The sequence below is a fragment of the Triturus cristatus genome, chromosome 1_1 (assembly GCF_964204655.1).
Source record: "Triturus cristatus chromosome 1_1, aTriCri1.1, whole genome shotgun sequence".
Lineage (NCBI taxonomy): Eukaryota > Metazoa > Chordata > Amphibia > Caudata > Salamandridae > Triturus > Triturus cristatus.
This window is the reverse complement of record NC_140579.1, coordinates 105,107,103-105,122,148: the sequence shown is the minus strand read 5'-3', so window position 1 is coordinate 105,122,148 and position 15,046 is coordinate 105,107,103. Positions and strand designations below refer to the sequence as shown.

The 15,046-nt window shown below is 48.9% G+C and overlaps 1 protein-coding gene across 2 annotated transcripts in view; it reads right to left on the bottom strand.

The window, feature by feature from the left end:
- LOC146869657 (transcription factor CP2-like protein 1) overlaps positions 1 to 15,046 on the bottom strand; it is a 126,164-nt gene that overhangs the window by 99,421 nt on the left and 11,697 nt on the right. The gene's annotated exons all lie outside the window — the stretch shown is intronic.

The following is a 15,046-nucleotide window of genomic DNA, read 5'->3' as shown; positions in this document are numbered from 1 at the left end:
CATGCAAATTAATTTATCGGCAAAACTGAAAGCTTTCAGAACGCGAAAGAGGAATACCCAATCCACCCGATCGAATGCCTTCTGGGTATCAAGCCCCACCAAGACCGCTGGTATTCCCCGTTTGGTGGCTTTTTCAATGAGATGGATTGTGTGCCTGATGTTGTCATGTGTTTGTCGACCTTGTATAAAGCCAGATTGATCTGGGTGGACCAAATCGGGCATTAGGTCTTGTATTCGGTTTGCGAGGATAGTAGGGTTTTGCGTCTAGGTTTAGGAGTGCTATAGGGGGGTAAGAGGTACACAGTTGTGCGCTCTTCCCATGCTTAGGGATCACCGTAATGATTGCCTCAGCCATCGAGGGGGTCACCTCTCCTAGCTCCGCCATCTGATTGAATAGGTGTGTGAGATGGGGAATGAGCTGTGAGTCTATCTGGTCCCAGAGCTTTATGGAGTTTAAGAGCTGTAATCGAGTCACCTACTTCTTCTATTGTTATCGGGGCTGTGAGCTGATCGTTCATGGTTAGGGAGATAGGGAACCGCAGAGTCCGAAGGTAGTTATCTTGCAAAAGTGAATCTTTAGGATCCGCGGTATACAATGATTCATAGAGGAAGCGAAAGAGGTTAGCTTTATCTCGTCCCGTTGGATCTGCTCACCAGTCCCATCACGGAGGCCTCCAATATATTCCCTCTCCCGTTTCTCCTGCAGTTGACGTGCAAGATGTCGGACAATTTTATTCCCCTGCGTAAAGGAGGTATGGCAGAGTTTTAAAAGGGTGTATTCTGCCCTGTTATTATAAATTGCTTTTAACTTGCCACGTAGAGCTGTAAGGGGCCGCAAAGTAGCCCTAGAGGGTTTGTTTTTGTGTGCTAGTTCTGCCTGTTCTAGTTCCTTCTCCAGGTTTTCCCGTTCCCGCACCCGTTGTTTATTCAGGGTGGAGTTGAGCTCAATACATTTCCCCCTTATAACCGCATTAAAGGCATCCCAATTATTGCTCTGGGAAGTGTCTGCAGGCCTATTGTTTTTAAAAAATTCTGTGATTGTGTCTCGTAGCTCAGTTTGGAGTACCCTTTCACGTGTTAGGGAAACTGTGAAGTACCATTTAGGGTTCGTGCTGGAAGCTGAGCCCCAGTTAGGCAGATTGCTAACGGGCAGGGATCTGAGAGGGAGAGGGGAAAGATCTTAGCCTCTTGAAGTGTGCTCAGAAGTCTTTGACTAACAAATATATAGTCAAGACGGGAATACGTGTGATGTACATAAGAGTACAATGTGTAATCTCTGGTTTGTGGGTGCTGGTTCCTCCATGCATCGTAGAGGCCTAAGTCAAGCCTTCTTTGCTTTAAGTCAGCGGAGAAGGAGCCAGTGTCAGCCCTGTGTGGTTGAGTGCTATCTAGATCTGGTTGCCACATGAGGTTAAAGTCCCCCATCAAAATTATAGGACCTTCCGCAAAGTGATCTATTTTATCTAGCAGGAGCTGGAGAAAGCTTGTTTGGCTTGTGTTAGGTGCGTATGCAGCAATAAAAGTGCATAGTGTACCCTGTAGGATTCCCTTAACCAAGAGCATTCTACCTTCCTTGTCGGATTGGAGGTCAAGAGGTTGAAATTTCATTGAGGAGTGAACAAGAAGCGACACCCCTCGGTGTTTGGTAAGTGCTGATGATCTATAAATAAGGGGATATTGTTTGTGTTTAAGCCTCAGTTCGTCATCTCTCTGGAGATGTGTCTCTCGGAGTGCCATGGTGGTCCGTGATATATTTCCATACTTTCTGCCTTTTCTGCGGTGAATTAAAGCCCCTGACGTTCCACGATGCTATCGTGATTACCATCTTGTCAAAAGGAGTTCATCTCCTCCGCCCATGCCCGCCCCCTCCGCATGCACATTGAAGCCATGACATTCCCACTGTAGGCTATTATAGACATGCAAATGCCCCAGCCATCTCCCAAGCATGAAGTGTGCATTGTCACCACCTGTATCCCACCCCCCTCCTAACCAATGAAAAGAAAGAGGAAAATAAATAAATAAATGAATAAACAGTCCCCAACAATACCAACTTGAACTCATGTTATAAAGAAGATGGTATCCAACCGTAGGTGAGGTCACCCACGTCGTGTGGTTGGTGGATGGCTTGACCCGTTGTCTCATCCACGCCCATCTCAGGGCGCTGTCCTGCAGATCAGGTCATAACAGTGTCTATTCAAAGCTTGGAAGGAGACCAAGCGATCCAGCATGAAAAGCTCTGAAGGTCCAATGTCGGAATAGTCCCCTCAAATCAACCAAAGTATTCTTCCAGACTGGTGTCCAAGGCCGGTAGGTTACATCAATGTGAGAGTACAAGAGATTTGGTACTGTCCTTATTTGTTATTCCCTCGTGAGGTTGTGGCCCATCCTGCCGAAGAAGAGTCTTCACGTCTGGAGCCCCATCTAGTGTCCGATGTGGATTCCAGGTCAGTGGCAGGGATGCCCAGGAGGTTCAGGCCCTCCTTCAACTCGGTGATATGGCACTGCTTGTTGTGCCATTCGAAGCTTAGGCCGAAGGGATAGGTCCAGCGATAACGAATATTGTCGTCTCGTAGCTTGGATGTAAGGGGTCTGAACTGCTGTCCCCGCAATAACGTTGCGGACGCCACATCTTGAAATATGCTGCATTCTTGCCCCTGGAAGGAGATTGAGGACTTTTTTCTGGTGGCTGCAAGGATGATCTCTTTAACCTGGTAGGAATGAAATTTCATCAAAATATTCCTTGTGCGCTTCCGGTCCCCAGTTGCTGGGCCTCCAACCCTGTGTGCTCTTTCAGGTTTGACTTGTAGGACCTGCGGGCTAACGATTTCCGCAAAGAGACCTAAGAGAAAGGCTTCTAGGTCGGGCCCTTCTGCCCCCTCGTCCAGCTGCCGAATCCGTAAGTTGTCTCTGCGTGCCCTGTTTTTGAGGTCCTCCGTTTTCATTTGGTTGAGATGTAACTGGACCTGGAGAGCGTGGATCGTATCGTGCAGTTTAGAGGAGCGAGTGTCAATTTATATAGTATGTCCAGCTCCACAACCCTAACTCCCACAGAGTCCCCATCACGCTGGAGGGAGGCCATGCGGTTGTTTAGGTCATGTTTCAGCTGATCGATAGAGATCTGAATGTCCTGGCTCAGTTCCTTGCGCAGCTCTGCTTTAAAATCTCGTAATGAGGCCATAAGGTCTTCTTTAGTAAAGGACATGGTGTCTGCTTTGTCTTCACTGTCTGTGGATGGGGGCTTGTCTGCTGGAGCGAAGAAACGGGTGACCCCAGTCGCTACTTTGGTGACAGTTTTCTTGGGCGGCATAGAGGCAGGCTTCCCGGACTTCCCTCCTCCAATGCCCCAGTTCCTCGTCTCTGGCATGCTATAAATCCTAACAAACTGATTTAGAGCGATCTTAGACTTTCCCAGTGTGCATGGCCTTCCAGAAGTACCGTTGTGCACCCAAAAATCACAGCTGTAGGTCTCCGTGATCATGGGAGGTCCAGAGGAGGCCCCAACCCACTATTCAAGGCCCCGCGCACTTCGCGTGCATGTCTTGTGGCACCACTCCACGCAGTTCCCTCGCGGTCGCTGCGCACATCTCTCACCTGGCCCTCTTCAGACTGCCAGTGCACATTTTCCGGGTGGGGCCGTTGTCCGTGGCGTGGCGTTGAATGGGGAGCTCTGGAGAGATCAGTCCTGACTGTGGAGAGTTATGAGGGTCGTCGTTGTGACCCCGGGAGGTAGCTCTGTAATCTCCAATGGAGAGCGGGGGTCAATTACTAGTACTGTGGTGTAGCGGTTGGGGCTGGTAGAGAAAACCCCCACGCGGCACTCAAGGTCTATTAGAATGTAGGCCCGGCCGGGCATACGGCCGCCATCGCACGGTCAGGCATCAGTGTTCTCTCGTTCCCCCATCTGAATCGATTCCTTTGCCTCAGAGCTGCAGGATAGGGATAATTGTTCCTTCGGATGCGTGCATTTCATGCCGTTAGCAGCGCTTGGTCCCTGCACCGTCCTCCTCACCGTGTTAGTCCCGCAACGGGTGCCGAGAGTCACCAGGCGCCTAGAGAGGACCTAAGATGGCGGCCAGCGTGACGACTCCAGGAGTGCCGCGGCGATGTCTCGAGGCGGGCTCTCCGCCACCGTCGGAGCGTCACATCAGGATTCCTCGGGCACCCCAGATGTTGCAGACGGCTCCCGCTCTTAATTCATGAACTGCAGGTACGGGAAGAGGCTAGAAGTGTCCCGAGATAGTGGCGCGGACCGGAAGCCGACACGGATCACGTCCGTTCGGCCATCTTGCCTGGCCACGCCAATCTTTTTTTTTTTTAAATGAGATTTTGTAACTTCTATGTGTGCTGCATTAAGCAGCACACGTAGAAGTGACAAAACTCAATTTAAAGATATTGTTTATGTGCAGGAAGGAATCTTCCCCTCAACGTAGACACCCTTGCACTGATACATCACAGAATCTGTGCCAGCTTCTTCACTTAGAAGAACTTCTTCACTTAGAAGAACGTCAGTACCAATTCTGCCTTGCTGTCTACAAACCGATGCCCCTGCAGGACCCTGTAATGACGAAGGGAGAGCCGGTGAGCCCAGCCCTCGTGCACCCATCCCCTTTCTAAGTCCAAGGGAGAACCAGCTCCTGGAGCCATTTACAAGTTTCCATTTAGGCATAGGTCTCAGTGTCTACATCAGGCTTCTCCAACGAGTAGCTGCTTCCTCTCTAAACGAATGTGAGTACCCTAGGTACATACCAATTGGATACTGAGGACACCCTATCAGGGCCACCACAGCATCACTCCGCACCACAACAGCATCACTCAGGATCACCACAGCATCACTGGGCGCAACAACATCACTCAGCACCACAACAATATCACTCAGCATCACAACAGCATCACTCAGCACCACCACAGCATCACTCAGGGCCACAACAATATCACTCAGCACCACAACAAAATCACTCAGCACCACCACAGCATCACTCAGGCCCACCACAGCATCACTCAGCAACACCACAGCATCAGTAATCACCACCAAAGCATCACTCACGGCCAAAACAGCATCACTCAACACCACCACAGCATCACTCAGCACCACCACAGCATCACTCGGCACCACCACAGCATCACTCAGCACCACCACAGCATCACTCAGGGCTACCACAGCATCAGTCAGCACCACCACAGCATCAGTCAGTGTAGGAGAGTGGCCTCGACTGCATAGTTGCCCCCAACTTTTTGCTGATGTTTTGACTGTTTTCTGACTCTAGCCAGGCTGTGGCCCTGCTATCCAGGACCCCAGCCTATCTGCTTCCTCTCTAAACGAATGTGAGTACCCTAGGTACATACCAATTGGATACTGAGGACACCCTATAAGCCCCTTGTAGATGGTACCCTAGGTACCCAGGGCATCGGTCCCTCAGAGGCCTACCAGGGGCTGCAGCACTTATTGTGCCACCCCTGGGACAGCCATACAAACTGACACCACCAGACCACTACTGTAGTCTGGGTAAGGTGGTGCTTGCACCCCTTACAGGGATATAGGTATCCTGTATCCCACTTAAATACAACACATATATCCTCATAGGTCACCCCTAAGGCAGGCCTTGGTAATCCTACAAGGCAGGGTACTGAGATACGTGTGAGGGGGAACCCCTACCTGAGTAGGGCCCCTCTGCAACCTTCATTAAAACTATTACTGGGTTGTTTGTAGTGCAGCCATACCATATACTCTTAACCGCATTATAAGTAATCGCGATAGCGTGATAACTTGAGAGTGGCTGCACAGAACCATGTCATGTTTGGTGTCAAACATCTTGGAATCATACCCCCAATCCAGCTATGGGAGCGAGGGCATGATTCCCCCCTGCTAGAGGGGTGATATGGTAAAAGCGGCAGATTTTAGACACTAATTTAAAAGTGCACACGTAGTACAAAATGGATGCTACCCGCCTCCCACACGACTCTGGCTGCCTGTTGCTGGGCAGAACTCCAGCCATGGCAGCTGGACAACAGGGATCTTGATGCAGGGAGGTGTTCCCACCTCCCCAGACAGACTATGTGGATTGGAACTGGGTGGGTGCACCATAGGATGTCTTTCAAACTTGCACGTAGGCTTCTCCAGTGCCTACTTCTGCATACACCGCCTCAAACCGGTTCAGGGGCATTCTGTCCCCTGCCCAGACAGGAAAACACACAAAAGGGAGAGGGGGTAGCCACCCGTTCCCGCCTGCACTCTCAATGGTGGGCTCTGATTCCGACACGCCCCTAATCTCTGGATAAAGGTCGGTGCAGGGTCCCCAGAGCCTCAGATTAATCTTGGACTTCAAAGACTTAAACCTTCGACTTGCTGCCGCACAGCTGAATGAAGAAATCTCCCTTGGGGTAAAGGAGTTACCTCCCTGCTTGGCAGGCACCTGAAACACTGCAAGTGACCCGGTTGAAACTCCGCTGCTCCTATGGACATCGAAGACTTCTGCCTACCCTGAGGTGGGTTTCCAAGCATCTCAGAGGCCAGTGAGTGTGCACAGCAAAACTCAGCACCGTGGACCCCGTGGGTGCCGAGATCCCCAATACCCCAGGACACCAGCCACCTCTTGCACAGCACATGACCCCGACCAGTGGGGATGTTGTGCTTTGGCCCATCATTGAGCCAACCTCTCAGCATTACTTGTGCCAAAGGACAATGCTCCAGCCTGCTAAGGCGACCCGTGGGCTCATCTTTACGCACTCCAAATTGCCGCCTCCTGTGGTCCCTTGTCTCTCGACTGGTGGGCCCTAGCAGAGGTCAATCTTTACTTTAAAGGGCTCCCTTGGTTGCTCCAGGCCTGCTCTACAGTCTCCTTGCTGGAGACCTTGCTCAGACTTCGTGGGTCTGCACCGTAGCTGTTTTGCGATCATTGCGTGGGTTGCGGTTGCCAAGGCTTAGTGGATCCAATCCGGACACTAATACCACAGCGGCCTTCATCCTTTGTGGGACAGTCGCCCTCTAGAAGCTGGCCTTCCTCCAAGCCTCCTGGACCCCGTGGCTGCTGATCCAAGCTACCCGTCTTCAAGCTGAAAACACCCGACATTGAAGGGCTCTTTCTCCTGAGCTCCCTGGTCACTGGCTAGTGACCCAGACTCTGTCCCCTCTGCTTTCAGGTCCTTTCCTTCAAGATCTACATTTTCAATCTGCACGACATCGACGACGCTTCACGCCAGCAGCAGTTCTTCACCTTTTTCCATTGAAAATGAGATTGCGACCCGACATCGAAAACGACCTATGCACCCGGCTTCCCTGGGGCAGGTAACAGTGGTACCTCGGTACTGTCATGGGTGTGGGCCCTCCATAAGCTTAACTCTAAGCTCCTGAACTTGAACTCCTGCTAGAAGTGTCCAGATTCTTGTAATTTCCAACCGCGACATTTGCCATAGGGTTTAATTGAGATCCCGACTGTAGTTTAAACACTGCACCCGTCTCCCGTGGGTACCCTTCCTCACTACCTTGGGTTGTTTCGTAAGGGGCCAGCGACCCTAAGTGCCCTAGGCACTGTCTGCAGAACTGTCATGGTTCTTATACCACTTTTTAGGTCTCGCGAGCCAAAGGCTCGAAGAGACATTTTATAACTGGGCTTTTCAAAGTGCTGCCGTGGCCTAAAGCTACAGTGCACGTGAGCGTGCACGCGCGCAGCCGCCAATCACTGCTGCGCGCGCACCACTCACGTGCTTGCAGTTGCCACACGCAGCGCTCCCGTCCAAGCGATCACTTTCGCTTTGATCGCGATCGCGATCACTTTCTTTTGCTGCTGGTTTATAAGTACTATCCAATAGATGCACCTATCAGATCTTGCGCTTCCCTCTAGCTCCACTGAACTCATCGAAACAAGCCGCACCAGACAAGGAAACGGCTGTGTCCATCTTATAATGGGGTGCTTCTCTCTATCCTGTCGGACCATAGCCTATATTTATTTAAAAAATACTTACATACGTATGCAATTTAGAAAACGTGTATCAAACTACAAATAAAAACGTTAAATAAGAATAATTGTCTTTAAAAAAAGAAGAATCGTGTCAGAATAAAAGGTTGACTTCAAGTCCTTAACGCACACATTTTACATTTCTATATTTAACTTTCTTTACTGTTTTTCTACTATTTCTCAACCAATAATTATTAGTTTTGGTTTTAAAACACGCTAAACGTATTTTAACAATGCTTCCTTCAGGAGAATTTTTCGTTTCTTGTCCAGCCATTGAAGCCTTGTTATTTATTTGGGGGCTGGGTTTGTTTTGGACTTTTTTTGCTAGTATTCGCGCTTGTTTTCTGGTTCTAGAAGTGGGAGGGCTTGTTGCGGACAGGGCGGCGACACTGTTCCGGAGCTGTACCGTGCACCGGACTCTCCCAGTGCAGGTATTGATCCTTATGTGGCTCTACTTCTATTGTCATTTTGTCATCGTTAAGTCTTTTAAATCCAAGTCTCGTTTAGAAAGTACTTGTTGATAACTGAATTCAGACTAGTGTTTCGGGGAGGTGAACAATATGCACAAGCTGTACGTGATATTACCATGCCAGTACTGGGGTTTTCATTTTTTTTGTAAATTGATTTTGCTCCCAAAATGCTTACCTGTGGGCATCTTGATGTGATGGCTATGTGTGCTAATGTCTGTGTAATGTCGCAGGGAGGAAAGAAGTGGTGCCCTGTTAACCATGTTATTATGTGTGTGGGAGTGTGTCAGCGGTCTTTGTGCTCTCTCCAGAGTTGTCAAGTGTGCACTTAACGTGTGACACCTAGTCCTGATATTTCTCAGAACCGAACTCTGCATGCTGGCACTCATAGTTGGTAGTTTATGCTTTCCATTATATATGTAGACCTAGATGTTCTAACTGTTTGGTAAAAGGTCAGGAGAGGATGAAGGTGTCGCACGGGAAGTGGGACAGCATGGCTGCTATGTTGTCCTGTGCACTATGTGTACGTGTGTGCGCCTGGCCACTGTCAGTGGGTATGTGTAAATGTACAGGCTGTGTGAGTGAGTGTAGTCTTGGAAGAGGTGTGTGCATCCAGGTCAGAATCGCACCTCTGTGTGACCAGATGGTTTTTTGAGTAGTTCCACTGTCCCCAAGTTCCACACACTTAATCAGTTATTGGGTTTGTCTTTATCTTTTGTAATAAATAAAAAACACCAAAAACAAACCAGTACATAGACAGGGGGGTTTAGGTAGTCCCCTATAGCCAATGTTTTGTTGAAAGTTTCACTCACATTGTGGTTATGCTTATAGTCAAAGCAGAGTAGTAGTCGGTCACCTCCAACCGTTAGCTTTTTAGGACTGACCTATAGATCCCATTAGCAACATTCCAGTCTCATGTCCCCTCTACCCCCACCCAAAAAAAAAAACCATACATATGCATATACACAGATTAGCTTTTGGCTAACCCTTCTCAGCCATTAGTCCAGGTGTCAGTCATAGTTTAATTCCACGCATCACAGCCTACACTACAGTACAGGGCAGTGGGTCAGCCACTTCTGTCATTGGCTCTGTTCACTGTGAGTGATGGACTTTTCCGTTTCCACTTGTCCACCTCTACTTGGAAATATGCCTGCTTAAGTGCCAGGGCTGATAGGCCATTCTCTGCATTAATTTCTGCTATCATTCCTGTTTATTTTATGTATTGTGATGTCATTTTTACTGACTTTTTAATTGCAAACATATGCATGCCACCTATAGACAATTTGACGTTTTATTGCCTTTACAGTTTTAATGTCTATTGCATATATTCAAAGAAAAATACATTAAAAAAATCACCGGCTTGCCAAGGCCAGTTGCATTGGCTTTGCCAGTGCTCAGTTGTGTCTGGTGTTAGCCAAGACCTTTCGATTTTATTAAAAATTATACATTTAATACACTTATAATGGTTTTCAGCCAGTCTACTTTATGCTTTGGTCTGCTTTTGTGACACACACTTTCTTCTGTCCACTACAGTATTAGGCTGTGGATTTGCCCACTTCAGCCATCGGCTAACTACACTGTGAGTGATGGCATTCTGGGACTACAAAGGCAATGTGTGATTTTGAGACCAAAAAAGTATGAAACATTTTTTTTGCTACACAAGAGCCCAGCAGCTTCCTCAACAATAACGTTTTGCAAAAATCGTGACAAAAGAAACACTGACAAAGCCAAAAGTCTAGAGGCCAATACCCAACTTATTGGTTTTGCCAATGCTTGTCAGTGTCATTCACATTTTTGCCCTCAGACAATGGATAATCATCTGGTCTTTGCAGTGGTATCAACTTTTTGTCTGTGTACATTAGAATCGCACAAGAAGGTATTTCATTTGGAGACACAGCCACACATGCAGCATGCCAGCCCTCTATGGAGCTGTTGTGTGCAGCACAGGCAGTGGAGTGACAACAGTTCGACCCCCCCCTAATTTCCCCCCCCAAAAAAGGGGAGAGCATGTATCGGCAGTTTTTATGATTTGGCTTGATAGCGAAGCTGTCGCCAGACAATTACGTGAGAATCACCAGTAAGTGCTTTGGGCCCGCCTATATGTTGGGAGCCGGGAGTGCATGGTTTGATTGGGCAGAAGTAGTGTGCTTCCAAAGAAAAGTGCTTGCTCTCCTCTCCACCCAGCTATGATTATTTTGTTTATTTATCAAAGGCACAAACATGACATTGTAATACTATTAAAGTGTTTTAGATTTCTAGATAAATGATGGTGTTTGTCTCTGGCCACTGCACATATGGAAGGAGGGCATGGAATTTTAGGTCTGGCTAGCCCGTGCAACTATCATTTTACCTTTTAACCTACACTGATATCATTCTACTGTTCTTTGCTACTGTTCTTTGCTACCACACAAATACATGTTCATTCCCATGCTATCTACTTGCAATGCTTCGCATTACCCTATTACATTCCATTAAAGTCAGGCCTATTGCCATTGCCATTTGTTTTGTTTGGTCTGTTAGATGCTAAATGTTTCTCTAACTCCTTTGTATGATCACTGCTTTTCACCAAGGTGACATGCTGTTAATACGCCTGCATTCAGAGCACAGTAACAGGAAAGTTGCTGCAGCTACGTGCAGCTCACATTCTCCTTTACAAATTTACAGTGTTAAAACTTGAACAAAGAGAATTATGTTGACCTAAGCAAGAAGCCACAACTGCTGGAAAAAAGCTAATTATGAGCATCATTAAAAGAGGCTAAAGTGGGGAGAGTCGTAGGAGACAGGCTAAGGCTAAACATAAGGTGATGTTTACAGGTCTGAATAAAACTGACTCATTCAGGATCCCGACAAATATTAGCCTGCTGCATGGCTAAATACTTATAAGGTCCCAAAAGCTAGACCGATTGCATTGCAAATAAGTGGGGGATAATGTGCAAAGTTTGCCTATCTAAACACTTATAAGGTCCCAAAGGCGAGACCTGTTGGCTATGCCAATGCTTGTTTAATATATGGTTTGGTCCCCCCCTGGAGCCCTGTGATTCCAGTGCTATTTATTGTTGTTTAAATGCTTTATTGAATTGTATCTTTACCTCCAGCCTCACAAGAGACTCGTGGGATTTGTCCTTAGAATAAATATATATATTTTGAATATATACCTGTGTGGACTACTCTTTCATTTGGTCATTCAAGAGGTTATCCATGGTAAAACAATAAGCTTAATACTCCTTCAAGACTTAGCCTGAAGCCTGCTCTCCACAGCTACCACTAGGATAGCTTTCTTTAAAGGTTGTCTTTGAACCTATCACCTTAAGAGTCGAATTGGACTGGTGAAAGGTGTCCCCTATAACTAGTAGACAGCATATGCCAGGCCAACTTCTCACAGTCAGCACCAACACAGCATCACTCAGGCCCACCACAGCATCACTCAGCATCACCACAGTATCACTCAGGGTCACCACAGCATCACTCAGCACCACCACAGCATCACTCAGCACCACCACAGCATCACTCAGCACCACCACAGCATCACTCAGCACCACCACAGCATCACTCAGGGCACAACAATATCACTCAGCGCCACCACAGCATCAGTCAGCACCACCAGAGCATCACTCAGCACCACCTAAGCATCACTCAGGGCCACCCCAGCATCACCCGGGGCTACCACAGCATCACTCAGCACCACCACAGCATTAGTCAGCACCACCACAGCATCACTCAGGGCCACCACAGCATCACTCAGCGACACCACAGCATCACTCAGGGCCACAACAATATCACTCAGGGTCACCACAGCATCACTTAAGTCCACCACAGCAACACTCAGCGCCACCACAGCATCACTCAGCGACACCACAGCATCACTCAGCAACACCACAGCATCAGTAATCACCATCAAAGCATCACTCACGGCCAAAACAACATCACTCAACACCACCACAGCATCACTCAGCACCACCACAGCATCACTCAGGGTCACCACAGCATCACTCAGGGCCACCACAGCATCAGTCAGCACCACCACAGCATCACTCAGGCCCACCACAGCATCACTCAGCACCACCACAGCATCACTCAGGCCCACCACAGCATCACTCAGCACCACCATAGCATCACTCAGGGTCACCACAGCATCACTCAGCATCACCACAGCATCACTCAGCACCACCACAGCATCACTCAGCACCACCACAGCATCACTCAGCACCACCACAGCATGACTCGGCGCAACAACATCACTCAGCACCACAACAATATCACTCAGCACCACCACAGCATCACTCAGGGCCACAACAATATCACTCAGCACCATAACAATATTACTCAGCACCACAACAAAATCACTCAGCACCACCACAGCATCACTCAGGGCAACAACAATATCACTCTGTGCCACCACAGCATCAGTCAGCACCACCACAGCATCACTCAGCACCACCTAAGCATCACTCAGGGTCACCCCAGCATCACCCGGGGCTACCACAGCATCACTCAGCACCACCACAGCATTAGTCAGCACCACCACAGCATCACCCAGGGCCACAACAATATCACTCAGGGCCACCACACCATCACTCAGGGTCACCACAGCATCACTTAAGTCCACCACAGCAACACTCAGCGCCACCACAGCATCACTCAGCGACACCACAGCATCACTCAGGGCCAACACAGCATCACTCAACACCATCACAGCATCACTCAGCACCATCACAGCATCACTCAGGGCCACACCAATATCAATCAGCGCTACCACAGCATCATTCAGCACCACCACAGCATCACTCAGCACCACCACAGCATCACTCAGGGCCACCACAGCATCACTCGGGCCACCACAGCATCACTCAGGGCTACCACAGCATCACTCAACACCACCACAGCATCACTCAGCACCACCACAGCATCACTCAGGGCCACAACAATATCACTCAGCGCCACCACAGCATCAGTCAGCGCCACGACAGCATCACTGAGCACCACCACAGCATCACTCAGGGTCACCACAGCATCACTTGGGCCACCACAGCATCACTCAGGGCTACCACAGCATCACTCAGCGCCACCACAGCATCAGTCAGCACAACCACAGCATCACACAGCAGCACCACAGCATCACTCAGGACCACCACAGCATCACTCGGTGCAACAACAATATTACTCAGCACCACAACAGCATCACTCTGCGCCACCACAGCATCACTCTGTGCTACCACAGCATCACTCTGTGCCACCACAGCATCACTCAGCGCAACCACAGCATCACTCAGGGCCACCATAGCATCACTCAGCACCACCACAGCATCACTCAGGGCCACCACAACATCACTCAAGGCCACCACAGCATCACTCAGCAACACCACAGCATCACTCAGCAACACCACAGCATCACTCAACACCACCACAGCATCATTCAGCGCCACCACAGCATCACTCAGGGCCACAACAATATCACACAGTGCCACCACAGCATCACTCAGCACCACCACAGCATCACTCAGCACCACCACTTCACTCAACACCCCATCAGTATCACTCAGCAAGACCTAAGTATCAGTCAACATCACCTCAGCATTGTCTCAGCACCAGTCACCACCACGACCACCACAACATCACTCAACACCACCTCAGCCTGCCCTCGGAATCTGCCATCTGTTGAATCTCCCCTGGTGTCTGGCCGCTGCTAGTGTTATAATACAGGTACCAGTCCACAACCTTCAACCTCCAATTGTTTATGACCCCTCAAAAAAAAACTTTACCAAACAACCATTGGAATAGGCAAAAACAAGTTGCCAGCATTGCTAGAACAAAAGAAATTTGAGGAATTTTTTTATTGTACATACATTTTTAGGTCTCGGCTGCGAAAGGCTGCGCTTGCGCAGTCTCGCTCCGAGATTTAATGAGTTTGAGTGACTTTGAGAAGAGGGGCTTGCACCCGCCCCTCTTCTCTCCTGTTTTCCATTGGCTGGCCTCTTAAATGCTGGCCAGCCACTGGAGAAGAGGTCCAGTCACTCCGTTGAAGCCCCGTCCTTTTCGGATCGGGGGCGTGTTTTTTGCGAGAAGTCTCAGGGAGGAGACAACAGCAAAACACGCCCCCCAATCCAAAAAGTACACTCCCCTTTTCCGAGGCATTTTCTGCTGTGCCTCGGAGAAAGGCGGTGGTGTCCCGGCGTCCGGACGCATTTGTTAATTGCCAGGTTGCGATCTTCTCATTAGGTGCGTGCTTGTTGTTGTATTTTGTCAAGCTGGACATTAAGGTCTATTTATATTTTAAACATTTTTATATGTGCGTATGTATAGCCTCACGACTGCCTCTACGTAACTAGCGCGTAGGACATATCGTCAGTGGCGTGGAGCGAAGACTGCTCCGTTGATTGGTTTATTTTGCTCGCAATTTTTGTTTTTGATTGGCCGCAAATGTTACAGCTTATCCTCAGTGGTTGCCTTCTTCAGTGCGGTACATGATTGGCTGTTAAGATTTGCGGGGCGGGCGGACTCGCCCTCATACCGCCTCTTTTTTTGCAGGAGATAATCGTTCGGATCCCCGTCTTCTCTTTCCTTGGCTACGGCAGGAGGGGTCGAAAGAAGCCCCCGGCAGCGGCACCACCACCACCATCAGGGTAACCA